This window comes from Dermacentor albipictus, chromosome 8 (assembly GCF_038994185.2).
Source record: "Dermacentor albipictus isolate Rhodes 1998 colony chromosome 8, USDA_Dalb.pri_finalv2, whole genome shotgun sequence".
Lineage (NCBI taxonomy): Eukaryota > Metazoa > Arthropoda > Arachnida > Ixodida > Ixodidae > Dermacentor > Dermacentor albipictus.
In genome coordinates, this window is record NC_091828.1 from 48,988,592 (window position 1) to 49,003,343 (window position 14,752).

Genomic DNA, 14,752 nt, shown 5'->3' on the forward strand with positions numbered 1-14,752 from the left:
ATACCTACACTAAAAGTTACGAGGCTGTGATCGCTGAACGAGACGTGTTTCACACTATAGCTGCCACACATCGGAACAAGCTCCAGTGCGACATACCCTCTATCTAGCCTTGCGTGACTTTGCCCTTGAAAATGTGTGAGTGCAGGCGTGCCGGTAGTACACAGGAAATTACCGACGTCATCCAGATTAGATTCTTGCACTAGTGTGTTTAAAAGTAAAGCACTTTTGTCACGCACTGGCAGGTTTTTCACTCGATCGGCCGCGTAACATACACAATTAAAATCTCCTAGCAATACGACTTTCCTCTCACACTGCAAATGCTGATTTACTGTCTCAAAGAAAGGCACACGCTCACTTTCAGTGTTTGGGGCGTAGACACATATCACGCGCCAACCCACGCCCAAAAAGGAAAAATCCACAAACACCAGTCTTCCACTTTCACAAGAAAAGACCCCTTCTTCTCTAATTCCCAGGGTGTATACCAACACGGAAAACCGGGAATTCTAAGGGATTTTGAATAGTCTGGAAATACTCTGGAAACACTCAGGGAATTTGTGCTTCAATCAGGGAAAATTGGCTGTCATTTTATTGAAAGGGAACAAACGTCGCCGTTATGCTGGCTTGAGTAAGAGTGGAGTCGTAATGAATTGTCTTTGACGCCGTGTCGTCGGCTGGATAAATTACCAGTGTAGAGTCAACGACCGATTTTCCGGACGCCCGATTTTTGGGAGATAATATGGACGGCTTCGCGGCGCCAACACGGACTTTCTGCGGCGGCCGCAGGTCCGAGACGGCCTTAATCAAAGCTAACACCGTATTTTTTATTATCTCGCTGCCTCGAACCGGCACTCTCGCACGTAGACCCAGTGGCAGCCGTAGCCACCACCACGGCAACGCGAGGCCTAGCTGCTTCAACGTTCGCTCTTAAGGTGCTTACCATTAGGTGCCGTGTTTTTCATTGGAAGAATTCGCCGATGTCAGCAATGGCGCCGACTGCGCCTTTGTAATCCTTGTGATTGGTTTCGAAGCTGAACAGAAAGCACGGCGCGTTTCATAATGCCGGGTCCCGAAAGGCAGCTTCGCCTCAGCACAGATGTGTTACGCAGTGAAGCATAAGGGAAGTATTGCGGTGAAGCTTAACAAGCGTGGGAAGCGGAAATAGTCACGGGACGCAGTGCGTACTCCCTAATTATACACGCGCGCACCCGCCGTCTCCTTTCACAGTACGAGCGCCAATATGCCTAATAAGTGTACTGGCAGGCCTTCACAGCTTTTTCAGATGTGCCTATGGCGATTTGAGCCCTAAGGACAGTAAATGGTATAAATTCCTTTTTTTTCAGACTGCCCGACTTCCCAGACATTCTCGCGGCTCCTAGGGAGTCCGAAATAGGACGTTCACTACAACTGACCAAGAGGATGCTTCAAGTTGTCCGTGGGGCGAACGCGCGGCGGTAACAGGACGAGAAGATGAAATGACCGTCGCATTGAGGAATGATCGGGAAAGGAACTGTGCCGCCTCTGTGAAGGAGCTTGCGCTCAAAAAGCAAAATGTTGAGGCCGTGATGCACGTGACCCTCATCCAAACCAAAATAAGCTCTTTATAGCGGCTAAACCCAACAGCGACGGGTTCTGCGTGGCCTGAGAGTATGCGATGGGGACAGTTGAGGTTGACTTCCCAGCTGCTCAGAGAATATCTCACTTGTAACAAAGTTATGGCCTAATATGAATGAGGTTGCTATCAGTTGATAGAAATAGCCCATTGCGAAAATATTTCTTTCTGTGTGCGTCTCTTTTTATTCGTATTTGAACATGTTCGACTGAATTTGCGATGGGCTTTACCATTTGTTTTTTTTCAGAGATATAGGCTGTGCGTTTTACTTACCCCTTCCGTTTTCTGCTTTGAATATAATGAACGCTGCTCCTTACTATTCAAACTAGGTTTAAGTCGTTTTTTTTTATGTTTAACATGCCCGATGCTGTCACTCTAGTAAGCGACATGGTGTCGGCCAGTCTTGACATAAAACAAAGCTCTGTGTCAGTCGGGGAATATTGCAAAGGCGCTCGGGGAAATTGAAATCAACTTGGTAGACACCCTGGTACCAGCACAAAAGTATTAAAGCTGCAGATCCACCCGAGAAAACTAATATGACCCCACCGATAATGCTTCAAGCAAGAATCCTCAGCACTGCAGCAACGTGGTAGACATGAGGGTTCAAGCCCCAATGAAGTTGATCTCCCGAAACGTGGTCTAACGTTTTGTCCTACAAACAACTCGGTAAATGAATACGAACTTTACAAAGCTATAACAATTTCATGACGCATGCGCATCAAGGAATTCTTTTTCGATATTCTGCATCAAGGCGTAGGAAAACGGGATACTCGGACCTAACAAGTGGACACCGGATGCCAAACAGTGCCCAGACCTTGATCAGCAAGTAGCACGAAGCATAAGGACGCTGTCTTCTATGGACGTCAGACACTGGAGCTGGATGGATGGATGGATGGATGTTATGAGCGTCCCCTTTGGAACGGGTCGGTGGGTTGCGCCACCAAGCTCTTGCTACTATGCTGCCTAATATCCTACCTAGGTTAATCAACCAAAAAAGAAAAGAAAAAAAAACACTATGAACTAACACGTCCAAATTTGCTGATCCCCTATTGCGAACTGTGTTTTTGTACGTCTTCGTTTTTTTTCGTTTCCCTACTTCCACCAATCCTCCAATCGCTCTTACTAATGTCTATTGCGGACCTGTTTGCTTTACCGCTGCTCCCGCTGAACCCAAGGGCTTCAAGGAGGCCAGTGGTGCCTAAATCGACCGCTGGGTAGACGTCTTCACATTCTAATAAAATATGCTCCGTCGTTTCCCTAGCTAAACCGCAGCAAGCACATGCTTCTTCTTCGTTCTTATATCTCGCTTTATAAGTGCGTGTTCTAAGGCATCCCGATCTCGCTTCGAAAAGTAATGAGCTTCCCTTTGAGTTATCATAAATGGTTTCTTTCCTGATTTCGTTTTTTCCTCTTAAGTAGTTACTCATGGCAGGTTTCTTTTCCCTTGCCGCCACCCATGAGATTAATTCAGCCTCTTTAACTTTCCGCTTGACCTTCTTTGTTGCTGTGTTGCCCACCCCACAGGCCGCATACTTGCTGGTAAGCTTTCTAGTTCTTTTCCTCCACTGTGAATCAATGTTTTGCCTGTACAGATACCTGAACACTCTCCCAGCCCATTTACTTTCTTCCATATTCCTCAGCCGTTCTTCATACTCAATTTTACTGCGAGCTTCCCTCACTTCAAAACTAGTCCAGCCCATATCCCCCTGCACAGCTTCATTTGTAGTCTTCCCGTGAGCGCCCATTGCGAGGCGACCCACTGACCTTTGGTTCCCGTCGAGCCCTGATTGTACCCCTGATTTAAAGCAAACAACCGCTTTGCAGGACGCATAGCGCCACCTGCCGGTGCGAAGAGGCAGTAATTGAGTAGTGCGAAGCCCGGCTCCCTTGCTAAGTTGCCTATGCCGCTAGCGACTGCGAAACAACGATTGAACTAGATTTTGGTCCGTATTGCAAGTGTTTTGCGCATTTAACACCCAGACAGAGAGCTATGAATTTCTACGCTAGTCGGACGCGCCGCCGAACTGCCATAAAGCGCTTGCACTTGCAGACATGGCGGAAACAACGACAACCGCAATAGCTCCGCGCGCTACGAAGAAACGCCGCAATCGACGCTACTGTTGTGTTTGTTGTAAGTTGCCATGAATTTGAAGGACGGAATAACAACGTTCAGTTTTACCGATTTTCATCGCGATCGTATGAAGGGGAAAGGCGAGAGCGCTGGATACGGGCCGTTCAACCTGTTGTGTAATCGGATTACTTGCATTCCCCGCAACACGGCGGCTCGCATGAGAAAGTGCGACAAATTCGTTCTTCTGTAATTTTGTTGCGCAGCCCTGACGGAGGACCATGGTAACCAAGCGAAAACTCAAGAATCTGCAGCCGCCACTTAGCTGGTAACAGAAAAAACAGCGTTGCGAACCATGCTGCTTATGTGCCATCGATATCGCCACCTTTTAACAGACGTCCGCCTCCGCTTGACTCAACAAGTGAAACGGAGAGATTTGGCAGGCCAGCTTAACCAAACATTTTGGTTCGTTTATGAATTCAAAATCCTGTTCTAGAGCATCGTTGTATCGCGAGCTCATTTCTACTTTCGGTATTTTGTATGTCCTGCACCGATACAACAAGCACGCTTCGCAATGTGCTGAGCCTGCTCGACTGCGTTTTTCAAATGTGAGCAATAAAGTTGCTGTAGGAGCACTGGATGAGTAATTGCAAAGTAACGCACGTGTTTAAAGAAACAAAAATGTCGCGTTTATTTAAAATTATTTGTGCGCGCTTGTTGCTCGAAGCGTCTGCGAAAAGTTCAAATTAAGGTACTGAGCGAAGCGGTAGCTCCTGCGAGAAAGAAAGACTCAGCGCGTAGGCACTGTAGGAAGCTTACTTTCGTTATGATCGCACGCTGTTTGCTGCCTTGGAAAACGTTTCCTGTTTGCTGGCCTGGAAAAGGCTATGAAAGGATTTACTCTCTGTAAATAATTGCGAGACAAAACATTACGATAAAATACATGAAAATGTAGGAGATACTAATTAAGTCTTCATAATTATGTTCAGGTCATATTCAATATGAACCAAATTGAAATGCTTATATTTTTATGCTGATATGCCTATAGACAAACCTGATGCTCTCCGTACTTGCGAGTTGTAGCACGCCGAAATAACACTTGAGAATATTTTATATTGTACATGTACTTCGCCCTGCTGAGCTTCCTTTCCGAAGCGTGGATGGGCGGAAGAAGCTTTCCAGGTTCTTGATTTTCACGAAACCGTGCCTCAACACAAGCGAAAGAAAAGGGTCCATTGTGGCCTATGCACCTTCGCTTGCGGACTGCTCTCCTTGTACTCAGTTCGCACCAAGGCTGCGATGGGGGCGCTGGTGACGGGTTTTTCTGCAGCGCCGCCTTGGCAGAGTCTGAGGTCTATATTGAAAACATGTTAGGCTGTTAGAGGTAATAATCTTTTTTTTTTTCAGAGCAGCAATTTTTCAATTTGGCACTACTGGTACGAACGGCTGTGGTACAGTGTACTAGAACTACTCTAGTACACTGTAGCTGTGGTGCCGCTTCCTTTTTTTCTTCTTTCGGCTCTTCCCACAGAGCTGCGAAATGTACCGAAACGCCGCATCGCAGGGTGAAGCCCCACATTGAAAGCAAAAATCGCGGTTTGCGCGCTTCCTAGTTTGCTATATTTAGAAGCGTTCACACGATCGTTAAATCACTTTAAACGAAGCAATTTTCAAGGAAAGTGAATTTTTTAAATACAGCCACGCAAGAAAAGTTTTCACCAAAGAACGCCACCCCGCTTCCCCCTCTACTACGACCGTACGACAGGCTGTGGACGGCGTACGTGGGAGTATAGAGTTTCATACAATAATGAAACTGTGTGGGCGATGCCTTGTGTGGGGGTAAGTTGTGGCGCCATTGAGAGTAGCAGCGTTTGGGAGAACTAAGACGAACTAAACAAGCAATAAAATATACGGGGATACGGAGGAAGTGTTGGTGAGCAGGTCGGTCGTCTAGTACTCTAGCAGTGCTTTCATGACATACAGAACTATGGTCCCTAGAATAATCCAGGGACCATAACAGCTGCTTTAGAAGGAAACCTCACACAGTCGTCGCGCCTCGCAAGGCCTATTTCATTACCCGGGCCTACAGTTACCCGGGCCTACAGGAAGAAACGTGAGAGTACTCGGAGTTGTGCACGATTACCTGTTCTTTTGCCTACACTTAATTGTAGGACCAACCGCGTTTGCGATTTCGTGCCGTATAACGTGGTATAAAAATTTCTGCTAGCGCGAAACGGTTGCTGCTGTCTCGCAGAGATCGCAGGACGACGAGCACTTCTGCATTTCCTATGCGCTGTCTCTAGTTGAAACACCAGAGTGCCACTGCTTGTAGTGTGTAACAGGCGAGTGTTTTGTGGCGACGTGAAAAAGGTGCCACCTCCCATGCGCCAAGACTTGCCTAGGCACTGAACTGTCAGTGCTGCGAATGCTGTCTCATTGATCATTTTCACGGCGAAGCTGTATATGTCTAGGTTCTGGAAAAAATTCTGTGCGTCTATAGAGCCGTGTAGATCGAGAATTTCTTCCTATGCGTAAGCCAATCCCGAAGATATTGCATTACCAGGCCCACCCGCAGTTCGAGGTGAAGCAGGCTTTAGGACTCCGTCAACTTCAGAAAATAAGTTTAATACTTCATGTCGAATTACAACCCGTATCGGATATTAAGCTGATATGAACACATACTACACATCCATCCGAGTCGGCCATGTGTACGTTCGCACCGCCCTCTCTTTGTCGGCGTTCCAAGCGCTTCTGTATCTCCTTTTTTTTCCGCTCTCCTATGGTGGCGGGCCCCAAAACGTGCTGCCGACCAGGTACGCGAAGCGGAAAGTAAATACGAACCGTCCATGTGGCCCCGATCCCGCAAGCATGGAACGTTTCAGCGGAGCAACGGCCAGGTTTCGGAGCGAGTTTGTGGGCAACAAATTTTATGTGGCCCGTGTTGCGTGTGGCAGCTCGTTCTCCAGCGAAACCATTACTGCACTGTGGGACGTCGAACTACGGGCGATCGCGTTAGCTACTGTGAAGCATTGTGTACCCTCGGAGTGCGATGAGGTGCGCGTCTGTTCTACGTGCCGGGATTCGTTAGTAAAAGGTGTGGTGCCCCGTTTTGCAGCAATACGTGGGTGTGTATACCCCCAGTGCCTCATCAACTTCCGAGGCTCAATATCGTGTAGGAGTGACTAGTGGCGCCTCACCTTCCATTTATATGCATACTGTGTTTGATGCACGCCAACAGACAGTTCACCCGCCATGGTTGCTCAGTGGCTATGGTGTTGGGCTGCTGAGCACGAGGTGGCGGGATCGAATCCCGGCCACGGCGGCCGCATTTCGATGGGGGCGAAATGCGAAAACACCCGTGTGCTTAGATTTAGGTGCATGTAAAAGAACCCCAGGCAGTCGAAATTTCCGGAGCCTTTCACTACGGCGTGCCTCATAATCAGAAAGTGGCTTCGGCACCTAAAACCCCATAACTTAATGGACAGTTCGCCATCAAGGGCCCCACATACGCAGCGTTGCTGGTCATCCACCTTCACAATGTTGAATGGCACTGAATTTGTTTTTCTCCACTTTCATCAGATGACTGTAGGCTGTGTGTCTCTTAACTGGGTGCATGTCACTGGATGGTTCTCCCATTGTGCTGAGCAGTGGTCATGCATATTGCTACATTTCTTTTCCCTGCTCACTCCTTAATTGTGCTGACTCCTCCAGCTGAAGCATCAGCATTTTCCATGTATTGCTCTCGGATAGTGACAGTAAATTTCCTTCACTTAAAGCTTGTTAGCAGCCCTTTGTGTTAGCTGTGGAGTTGTACTATATGTCAAAATTTCGAACACTCGTACGTATATGTCAGTTCCGAACACTCGTACGTGGTGAGCAAACAGGTAAACAAACTCGCTTCCCTGCTGCTGTCGCTTATGGGTACTTTCAGAGGCAAACATGCTTGAGTGCGTGAATCAGCTCATTATATGCACATTCATTGCTTTTTTGTTCGTGTTGTAACAGCACGTTGGTACACGCAAAGAAGAAAAAAATGTTGGAGCACGTTTAAGCTTTGTATTTGAGTGGAACATGATAGCATTAAAAAAAATCCCTGACTGCTTTTCACGCTTCCCGTCAACTGCAGCTTATGTAATCCCAATGCTTTGCTGGAAACGCTGGCGGTGATCGCAATGCACGAAGGCGCGTTTTCAGAATATTTTTGGTTCCTCCCCCCCCCCCCCCCCGCCTTCACACACAGCGGGCACCGCGGATGTGTGGATCCGAGTGCCAGCTACATGGTGTTCCAAGGGACTGAGTGGGATGTGCCCCTCCTATTGAGACAGACCTCAAACCGCAGCTGTAAAAGTGGCTTGAGTTTCTGCATAACAGAATTATGCTTTCTGTTATATTCAAATAACGATCCGGCACTATATATTACAATCTGACACTATCATGTCTGTAGGTTGTAAGTCATACTCCGGAGCTTGCCTTCAGCCCTAGCCGCACGCAGAGTGAAACCCCCACACGGTTACTAATAACGACATTGTTCTACCGCTTCTGAATTTCAGCTTGTGCCCTCTAGTGATTCCGGCCGGCATGTTCTTGGCCAGTGTTTCTAGTGGTTCTGGATTTGACATTGAGAGTATAAATGCCGAAAGTGGTTTGTTAGCGCCAATTGCAGCTCACAGGTCTGGTTCCTTAACGGATGACTTCGCAAAAATTATTGCACCTGACCTCACCTCTGCGCAGGCGACAGACATAAGTCTCCTGCTTACATCGTACAGTGACATGTTTGATTTTAGCGCAGGCCTTTAGGCCAAACATCTGTTGTTCAGCACCATATAAACACTGGAGACACGAATCCTATTCGTCGGTGCCCCTATTGTGTATCGCATGCTTCCCGATCATGTATCGCATGCTGAACGTCGAGTCATCCAATCAGAAGTAGACAAAATGCTCCGCAAAGGGGTCATCTAGCCATCAGCCAGTCCTAGGGCTTCGCCTGTCGTCCTTGTGAAAAAGAAAGATGGTACCTGACGTCCTTACGTCGATTATCGTGACTTAAACAAGATCACGCGAAAAGACGTCTATACCCACTCACATGCATCGATGATGCCTTGGGACTGCTTGAACAGAGCTAAATACTTCTCGTCCATCACTTCGATCCGGCTACTGGCAGATTTCAGTTGATGAAATGGATCACGAGAAGATGGCCTTCATCATGCCGGATGGCTTATATCAGTTCAAAGTCATGGCCTTTGGCATAATGCAATGCTCCTGCGACATTTGAACGTATGATGGACTCCCTTCTGCAAGGCCACAAATAGACCACCTGTCTCTGTTACCTACGACGTTATTGTTTTTTCACCCATGTTCGGCAGCCACCTTACCCGACTCACTGCTATCCTTGGGAAAAGACGGGGAATGCGGGAGATGGCAATTCAAGACGATGAGCAAAACGTGAACAAGGTGAATGCAGGAGCCAACGTTTCGACAAGTGGGCTTGTCTTCTTCAATAAAATGGGGCTATTCTTGGGGTCTTCCGAAAAGCCAGCCTCCAGCTGGACTCCAGAAATTCAGTTCGGGCGCCGTCAGATTACTGTGTTGGGACACCTCGTTGATGCATCCGGTGTCCAACCAGGTCCGGAAAACGTTCGCGCTGTACGCGGTTTTCCTGTGCCACATTCTGCTTCTGACGTGTGCTGCTTTGTTGGCCTGTGTTCTTTCTTTCGCCGTATCGTCAAAAACTTCAAACTTCGCCGACGTTGCTCGGCCCTTGACAGATTTTCTAGAGAACACGCCATTGTAATAGGGCCCGGAGCAGGCTCATGCGTTCGCCGCTTTCATCGGATTTTTGACTACCCCTCCCATACTTGCTCACTTTGATCCATCTGCGCCGGCCGCAGTCCAAGTTCACACTGGCGCAAGTGGCCATGGCATCGGCGCTGTTCTCGCCCAACAACAGAACGGTACTGAGTGCATAATAACTTACGCCAGCTGCCTGCTGTCACCCGCCAAGAGAAATGACTCCATCACCGAACGGGAGTGCTTGGCTTTAGTTTGGGCTTTTGCCATGTTCCGGCCATATTTGTACGGCCGTATGTTTTCGATCATTACAGACCACCACATATGTGCTGGAATGTATTTCCCTGCGGCTGAAAGCACGCTGCCGCATGACGCGCCGAGTCATTGTGCCTGACGCATGTATGGAACCACGTGTCGCTGACATCATGCCGGTTCTACTTAAACTGCTGTGGAAATAAAGATGGGGCTTTTTCCGATTGCCAGCGGGTTGGACTACAGTCGTCTCCGGTCTTTCGTCGATCACGCACTGATAGCTGCGGGCGCCGTTACGACATGGTGTCAGAAGTGATGCGATCCACGCACTTTTGAAAGTGATTGTAGAAAGAGCGTCGTGACGTCATCAGAAAAGGAGGCTGCAATGGCCACTGCATCGCCGCCAGGCCTTCAGCAGCCGCCACCGCTGTACTTCGTCAATACCTCAGAGTGGCTGACATGGATACTGCACTTCGACGAATATCGCTATGCGTCGGGCCTGCATGATTGCCCGTAAGAGGCACAAGTACGCACTCTGCCTTATACCATGGGTCGACAAGCAAGGGACATCTTCACCACCTTCAATTTTTCTGCAGAAGATTCGAAGAAATTTGAGCTTGTCAAAAAGAAGTTCGACGATTACTTCAGCAAGGAGGGCAACATTGTCTATGAGAGCGCTTGCTTTCACAAGCAGCACCAGATGCCTGGCGAGTCAATTGACCAGTTTATGACTGCTCTACACGTCTTGGCGGGCAAAATCGACTTCGGAGAATTCAAGCGGCACCTCATCAGGGACCGGTTAGTCTTGGGCTTGTGGGATGAAAAACTTTTTCTTCGAGTCGCTCCAGATGGATCCCCAGCTGCCTCTCGCAACAGCTCTGGCGAGGGCCTGCCTAAAACAGACCGTTCAGCAGCAGCAACAAGAACTTTGAAACTGCAACAAAGTCCACGAATACACACTGTGCAAGCCATGTGAGGACGTCAATGTCGACGCACTGGGCTACCGCAGCAAACCACAACGCAGCAAGGAAACCAGGCCAACATTAGCTCGTTCCAAGGGACCATGCATCTTCTGCGAAGGCAACTTGCACCCAAGGACAACCTGCCCAGCGAGGGACCAAAGGTGCTTCAACTGTGGCTTAAAGGGACACTTCGGCAAGGTGTGCCTCAAAGGGACTTCTCCAGGCTACCAGCGAAAGGTACAAGTGTCGTCGGTACAAAAGGGCACTGGCGAGGTTCATTTGGGTGCATTCAAGGCGCCTGGCGCCACGGCGCGTTACTTTCAGGTATTACTCCGTGCCTGTTTTCACAAAGGTCAACTCAGGTGCAGAAGTGCCCGTAATTCCAGTATCGTTTCCGGGACTTCCCATGAGTTTGGAAAAGGCCGACGAGGTCTTGACTGGCGCTAGCAGTGATCGCTTAAATGTTCTGGGCAAGTTTCAGGCTGATATATTTTGGAGGGGACAAACTTCTCGCCAAACGTGTTATGTGGTCAGTCCTCTGCGCCATGTATTGCTGGGTTTGCCGGCTCTCGAAGCGTTGGGAGTCATCAAGTTCGTTGACTCTGTGGCTCACAAGGAACCTAACTACGAAGTTTTGTGCCCTCAGGTTTTCAACAACTTAGGCACCATGCCTGGGGAGTATACAATAAGGCTTAAACCGGATGCTGCTCTATTTGCAATAAGCGCACCACGCAGGATTCCAATACCGCTTCAGGAGCCTGTAAAACGAGAACTCGCGAAGATGGAACATCACATCACATCACTTTATTTTCCTTAAGGACCCCCTTTTGGAGTGTTGCATAAGGAGTGGGGTTTACAAGATACAGGCGTTCACAGAAGTCGAAAATGTAGATGGACAGGTTATGGCAGTGACATGGTGGGCAAGGCCGTTCCAGTCAGTTGCTGTTCGTGAAAAAAATGAGTTCATGAAGGTAGTAGTACGGACTCGTGGACGCCAAACTTCAAGAAGGTGACCGATGCAATGGGATCTGCGTGGTGGGGGTGCGCAGATCTATGGTTCTTGTCTTAGGGGCGAATAAAAAAACTTGTGATACAAAACAAGGCTGGCAATGCGACGGCGATCAGAAAGATCACACAAACCTGATTGTAATTTTAGAGATGATATGCTAACGTCGTATGAGTATGAAGAGTGAATAAATCTGGTATCTCGGTTTTGTACAGCTTCGATGGCATTTGTTAAATATGCTTGATGAGGGTTCCAGATGGGCGATGCATATTCCAGTTTAGTTCTGATAAGTGAGATATATGCTTGTAGTCTGACGTGTTGAGGGGCTTCCCTCAGGTGACGTTTTAAGAAACCTAATGTTTTATTAGCTGATTATATTAGGTTAGTTTCGTGCAGTCGCCAAGATAAGTCATCAGTAATGGTGATACCTAAGTATTTGTAAGACTGGACGAGGTCAACAGGGGAGTTAGAAACAGTATATTCAAAAACAAAAGGGTTGTGACGGCGGTGAAAAGACATGTACTTACATTTGTCAGGGTTGAGTGTCATCATCCACTGCGAACACCAGTTTAGCATGAGGTTTAGGTTTGCCTGAAGGGATTCTTGGTCAGAAGGGTTAGTTACCGAACGATAAATAACGCAATCATCAGCGAACAAGCGGATATGACAAGATACGCGCTGGGGTAAGTCGTTAATGTAAATTAGGAATAACAAGGGACCGAGGACGGAACCCTGCAGGACGCCAGAGGTGACTGCGAGCGGGTTGGAGGATTGGTTATTAATGAAGACAGACTGAGAGCGATGGGTGAGGAATTCGTTAATCCACACGATTGTGTTTGGATGTAGGTTTTACTGGGAAAGTTTAAGAAGCAAGCGTTGGTGAGGTACTTTATCAAACGCCTTAGCGAAGTCTAAGAAGATGGCGTCAGTTTGTAGAATAATATCAAGGTTGCCATGAATGTCATGAAGAAAAATGGCTAGTTGAGTCTCGCATGAAAACCCCTACGAAAACCATGCTGTGACGGATGAAAGAAGTTATTGCAATCTAAGAGTTGCATGATTTGGGAGTAAATGACGTGTTCCAGGATTTTGCAGGGAATACTTGTTAATGAAATGGGCCGATAATTAAGAGGTGAATCAGTATTACCTGTTTTGTGCACGGGAACGACCTTCCCCACTTTCCAGTCGTCTGGAATGGTTCCTTCGGAGAGTGATTGTGAAAACAATAAACAGAAAATACTGGAACAGGCCAGGTTAGCGTTTTTCAAAATTTTTGGATTGATGTCATCTATGCCGGCGGCAGATGAATTTTTTATTTTATCTATTATGCACGAAATTCCACTACTGCTGAAAGTTATGGCGTCCATGGCTGTAGTAATAATAAGTGTTAATGTAAAACATGGTGCTTCGGATTCGTCGGTAAAAACAGATGAAAATGCAGTGTTAAAGATGTCTGCACAGTCGGCATCAGCCATGATTTCACCAGTATTGTTAGTGAGGGTGATAGCGCGCGCTTCCTTCGGGTTTATCACCTTCCAGAATTTCTTGGGGTTATCAACTATCATTTTTGGCAGTACTACTTCGTAAAATGAGCGCTTAGCACTTCCAATCTCGGCCAAGTATGCGTTCTCAGCTTCATAATATTTATCCCATGCGTGGGGGTTTGCGTGACGTTTAGCTGTATGAAATGCGCGTTTTTTCTTGTTTTCGAGCCTTTTCAGTGTCTGTGAACCAGGGTTTCTGATTACTCTTTCGTAAACTGCATGACGGAATGTATTTATTTGTTAGTTCGATAATTTTATGTTTGAAAAGGGTCCAGTTCTCATTTATACTTCTGGAAAGATAGGAAATTTCAAAGACCGATAGAAAGTTAGTTATTTCAGAGTTGATTGCTTCGTAGTTTCCCTTATCGTAGAGCCTAATAGTTTTCTGGGAAGTTTGTTTTAATTCGGGTGAGAAGTTAAAGTTGGCATGGATTTCTTTACGGTCGCTGATTTCTCGGAGGCCTGTAATAAAATTAAGACTGTCTGGATGAGTGGTCAGTATGAGATCCAGAGTGTTCGCTGCTTCCCCTGTGACGCGTGCCGGTTCGGATACAACTTGGGTCAAGTTAAAATTAAGGCAAACGTCAATGAAGTCATTCGTCTCTTGACTAACTATGGGCTGAGGTTGGTTACTCCAGTCGATATTGGGGTAATTGAAGTCCCCAAATAGTATGATGTGTGCTTTAGGGTGCTTTGATACTAGTTTATTTAGAACATTGTGAAGCTTTGGGACTTTTGCGAGGTGGCCTATAACACACACCAATTAATAACGTCAGAGGTGAGGGGTGGCACATAATCCACTACATTTCTAAGTCTGACGCGACATTAATGGCAGAACAAGACAATTGTTTGCCGACTGCAATTAGGACTCCTCCACCATGAGAATACTTATGATCAGCGCGAAAAAGATTAAAGTTGGGCAGGTCAAACAGAATTTCTGAGTCAGTGATATCGTTGTTCGGCCACGTTTCGGTTAATATAAGTAGATTGCTGCCTGACGAAGTTACAAGGTTCGATACGATATCGCATTTTAGCAGGAAGCTGCGAATGTTAGTAAAGATTACTGATAGTGAAACGTTGGCACATGGCGTAGGTGGGGGATAGCGCGATGACCGGCAAGGATGAGTTGATTGTTAAGATATTTCTTTTACAGATTCTGAAAGTTCATCAAAAACATAACGTTTGGGCCCAATATGCAAAGTTTTATATCTCGGGGAAAAAGGCATGAAATTCGCTCTGGCAAAAGTGACAAGATGTTTCCGACAGTTTTGAACACGGCGCGAAAAGTCTTCACCTACGCTGTAGTCTGTACCTGTGAATTTTGAACCTTTAGAAAGAATTGATTCTTTAGTGTTAAAGGATGTAAACTTAACGATAATTGGGCGTTTGCTGTCCTTAGAGTGTCGTCCGAGGCAATGGGTGCGTTCAATGTCGTTAGGGCTCAACTGGGTGTCCAGGTGGTCAGAGCAGTGGCGAATTATCAAGTCTTCTGTAAGCGAATACGTTTCAGTGGGGTTGGTATCG

General features: G+C 47.1%; 1 protein-coding gene and 1 pseudogene across 1 annotated transcript in view; one reads left to right on the forward strand and one right to left on the reverse strand.

Moving 5' to 3' along the window:
- Nucleotides 1–1,435, forward strand: part of LOC139048759 (zinc finger protein 84-like) — a 41,810-nt gene extending 40,375 nt beyond the window's left edge. The window contains exon 3 of the transcript XR_011507889.1: nt 1,341–1,435. The gene's annotated coding sequence lies outside the window, so the exon portion shown is untranslated. The remainder of the gene's footprint in view (nt 1–1,340) is intronic.
- Nucleotides 1,436–6,203: 4,768 nt separating this feature from the next.
- Nucleotides 6,204–6,380, reverse strand: LOC139049360 (U2 spliceosomal RNA; annotated as a pseudogene).
- Nucleotides 6,381–14,752: the final 8,372 nt, after the last annotated feature.